The following is a 4,412-nucleotide window of genomic DNA, read 5'->3' as shown; positions in this document are numbered from 1 at the left end:
TCAAGAAAATAAAGTACCAGTTAAGTACTGGGGTCAGTATAATTAATTAACCAGTCCCCTCTCCAATCACTGACCTTGTATCTAAATCAGAAGCTCTTATTATTATTGTTAAGGTGGTGAGCTGGCAGAATCGCTAGCACGCCGAGCAAAATGCTGCTAAGCATTTTGTCTGTCTTGACGTTCCGAGTTCAAATGCCACCAAGGTCGATTTTTACCTTTCATCCTTTTGGGGGTCAATAAATTAAGTACCAGTGAAACACTGGGGTCAATGTCATCTGTCATCCAAAATAACGCATGGTATGAGCGTGTGAATTTGTGTTTGTGTTTATCAATGTAAACCAGTTTCGAGTTGTGTCAGTTTACATGAAAACAATAACTTATTAAGTCCATAAATAAATCTAATTTAGGGCACAAGGCCAGTAATTTTGACGGTGGTGGTGGTGGGGATGAGTTGACCCAAATGAATCCCCCCCCTCCAGTGCTTGACTGATGTTTCATTTTATTGGCCTTGATCTTGATAGATAAGATTCTTTTCAGGACCTGTGTCATCACGTGACTAACAAACAACCAGACCAAGACATCACGTATATCACAGAGGCCATATGGAAGCACAGGCAGGGATGAAATGGTCACTGCTGGTGTAGCAAGGAAAAGTCAGTGGCTGAAACTCGTGTGGCAACCTCCTTATGGTAAACGTAGAAGGAGAGCCGAAAGAAACTACATCAACCAATGGCTAAAGGACACTGGACATACTAACCAAGAGATTTAAAAAATGTCCTGGATGACAGAGAAGAATGGAAGACGGGTGTAAGGAATGCGAAGAAATTCTTGATCTAATAAGTAACTGATTATCCAAAGTAGAAGTGGTTGAAATGGGTTTTCTTTGAAGGATTCCTAGAGTAACATTATCTGACATGGTGCATATCTTGGAGATCAGGGAGTCTCTCCAGGCTGAGCTGCTGCTTCTCTGCATTGAGACGTCATAGCTCTGGTATTATGGATATGTGGTTAGAAGGTTACAGGAAAGAGTTGCAAGACTGATTCTTCAAGCCAAGCCAAGAAGGTGACCTAGGAGTCGACCTTTCAGCAGCAGTCCTAAGGGAAGACCAAGAATGAGAGGGTTGGATGATATCCATAGTCTCAGTTGGTCGTGCTTGGGAATCCAGCCAGAAAGTGTAATGATGGATGCTTATGATAGGACCCCATGAAGGAAGTGCCTAAGGATTCTACCCCAACAACTGACAGGAGACTTAGTGATAGAACAAGAATGAGATGGCTGGATGATGTTCATAGTCTCAGTTGGTCATGCTTGGAAATCCATCTGGAAAGGGTAATGACTGTTGCTTCTCATTGGACCTTATTGAGGAGGTGCCTGAAGACATTACCCCAACAACCCTCCCAGGTATAGTGGGCAGAGAAGATGGGTGGATGGGTGGATGATTGACACACATATCCTTAACGTAGTTCCTAGGGAGATTCAGCATGATACAGAATATGACAAAGCTGGTCCCCTTTGGATTACTGGTACAACTCATTTTTGCAAGCACTGGAGCAACCTGAATTGAAGTGTCTTGCTCAAGGACACAATGTATTGCCAGGAATTGAACTCACCACCTCATGATCATTAGTCAAATACTCTAACCATTAAGCCATGTGCCTTCACTATGATAGACTAAAAACTTTCCAAAGTGATGCCCCAGTATGGCCACCATCCAGTGACTGAAGCCAGTGAGAGAGTAGTGATGATGTCTAGAGCAGTGTTTTATAGTCACTGTGCTGTTCTTAACATGTTAGTTATTTCACAAGATGAACATTATTACATGTCCTGAAGTGGTTGTTGTTGTTGTTGTTGTAAGGCCTACACTACTATCTCTTTGCCCTAAATCTCTTCATTAGCAAGATCTAGTTCAGAAGAAACCCTGGCATAATTAAAATAACCCTGGTGGCTCTTGGTTTCCTAACAAACACAAATTCAAGTTTTCTATCTGTAATGACAGATTTGCTCGAAAATAAAATAGCCTGCCCTCTGTAGCAGTCAAATTACACGGCTCTCGCTCTCTCCCCTCCATCTCTTTCTTTCCCTCTCTTATCATAAGAACCAAAATACTGTCTATTTGCCAAGACAAACCCACAGCTATGCACTTATCTACTTTCAAAGTGGATGTTGTCTTCTTGATAAGAACTGAGAAGCTCAAACATTAGCTGCCGGGACATGACAAAAACCAAAACAGGATGGCTACTTGTTCTGTTATTGAGAGGCTACATTTTTGTATATTCAATACACACATCTTCTACACTATCCTCTCAAAAGTGCGTGAAAAGCATTTCTTCTTCAAAAACAATCAATCAACTTTACGTACCACCCCGCTTGTTTTTTTTTTCCCCTCCCCCTGGTTTACAGCAACTGTATGTGCCACGTTTTTTAAACAGATTCCAGTCTGAGAAACATATGACATCTGACTGCAAGTCACTAAATTCCGTTTTGGTGGGGAAGAAAGTTCGCAATGAATCATATTGCTTATTGAAACATATTTTGCTACGAAAACTTCAAGACTCTGGCAAAGAAGATATATATCTAAGCTGTCTTTCATCTTGGCGTTGTGTAACCCCTATGGCAAACCATCATAAATTAGGCTCCTGATGAAACAGCTGTCTGAAGGTGAGTGGTGGTGGTGGTGGTGGTGGTGGTGTTGGCTCTTCATGAGAGAGAGAGCGAAAGAGGGGAGAAGGAGGAAGTTAAGAAAATAAATATTATTAAATCATAATTCATTGCCAATTTCATTTGACAGAAAAAAATGTTATTATCTGTAATAAATTTAATGCAAAAATACCAAGTCTTATGATACAATTTATCAAATATAGTTTTCTATTATTTTCGACTGGAAATGGTGGTGATGGCTGAACGTCAGTGGGGGGGGGGGCAGACAGGGATGTTGTGGCATTGGTGGTGGGGGTGATGACTGAGGGGGATCGAGTTTACAAAGTAATGACCCCGACTCAAAACAATTGCAGACAACAGAAACATTGCTTGACCTGCCTGCTAAGAATGGTAACCAAATTATCTTCCTTGAATACACTCCCCCACCGATGCACACAGTCTTAATTAAAAAAAAAAAAGGGACAATAGATAATGAGATCCTAGATACACTGTGTATATAAAAAAGAATGGGATGGTCATATATGGAATGCCCTTTTGATCATAGATAGGTCTGCCTGATCAGGACTGACCTGGGAGTAAACAACAATGGGCAACTACAAAACAAACATGCTGAACCAACAGGAAAACTTCCATGCAGGCATTCAAACTGTTAGAAATAGCAGCCAAATCATCCCCCTCACCACCACTACCACACTCCATCCTCTATCTCACTCTTAAGAGAAAATGAGACCCATGAAGTGGTTAGAGAAGACATAATTAAACTAGCAAACAATTTAGAATTAAAATGTGAACTCGAAGATGCGGAGGAGTTGCTAGATTGTGAAACAAAAGAAGTTTCAGATGAAAAGTGGACTGAATTGGAAGCACACACAATGGCAGAAGAAGAACGACCAGGTGGACTTATGACCGCTCAGTTGGAACGGAGCTCAGTCGTAAGTCGAGAGGAGGGGGGGTCATTTATAAACTTTGAAAAATCGAAATCAAGCAAGGGAGGAGGTTAACTACTTACGTGACATTGTGCCAGCAATTCTCTCATAATAAACTGGTCATAAATATCTCTGGCTTGTTTAATCCTGTCCTCATCAGTATCCAGAGTCTGAAATTTTTTAATCTAGAAAATAGAGAGAGAGAGAGAGAAAAAATGTAATTAACAACAATAAAGAAATGAAATGGTTAAAAAAAAAATACAAAAAAAACAAAAAAACAAAAATAAAGAAACGGCGATATTAAAGCATAGCACACATATCGTCATGTAATATCAATGGTCTCTTAACCCTCTTGATTCCAGTTCGGCTTCTTCTCCGATACAAAACCTCTTTGTTATATTTAAATTAAAAAACCACCCAGGAGAAGAATTTCAAATGAGAATCTTTTATCGTCTCCGTTCTGTTCTGTTCTGTTCCAAACAATCAGTTTTATAAATGGAAAAGTGGAATATTTGACTAAATCTCTCTAAATTAGATTTTTTTTCCTCTTCCTCATGCTCCAAATGAAAGAAGTAAAAAATTATTTTTTTCGGTTGAACAGTAGAGCCTTGAAGGGTTCAAATTGAACAAATCAAACCCCAAGATTTATATTTTCCCTACAAGTCTTTTTATTTTTAATCTTTTTCTTATTTCAGCCATTAGATTGTGGCCATGCTGGGGCATCACCTCGAAGAACTTTTAGTCGAATGACTTGACCCCAGGACTTTTTTCTTTTTAAGCCTGGTACTGTTGGTCTCTTATGCTGAAATGCTGAGTTGTCAACGCAA

At 39.8% G+C, this 4,412-nt stretch overlaps 1 long non-coding RNA gene across 1 annotated transcript in view; it reads right to left on the bottom strand.

Moving 5' to 3' along the window:
- Positions 1–4,374, bottom strand: part of LOC128250887 (uncharacterized) — a 6,627-nt gene extending 2,253 nt beyond the window's left edge. Inside the window, exon 1 of the long non-coding RNA XR_008266828.1 lies at positions 3,669–4,374. This is a non-coding gene — a long non-coding RNA (uncharacterized LOC128250887). The remainder of the gene's footprint in view (positions 1–3,668) is intronic.
- Between the last annotated feature and the right edge of the window lie 38 nt (positions 4,375–4,412).

The sequence above is a fragment of the Octopus bimaculoides genome, chromosome 26 (genome assembly GCF_001194135.2).
Source record: "Octopus bimaculoides isolate UCB-OBI-ISO-001 chromosome 26, ASM119413v2, whole genome shotgun sequence".
Lineage (NCBI taxonomy): Eukaryota > Metazoa > Mollusca > Cephalopoda > Octopoda > Octopodidae > Octopus > Octopus bimaculoides.
This window is presented reverse-complemented; position numbering and strand designations above follow the sequence as displayed.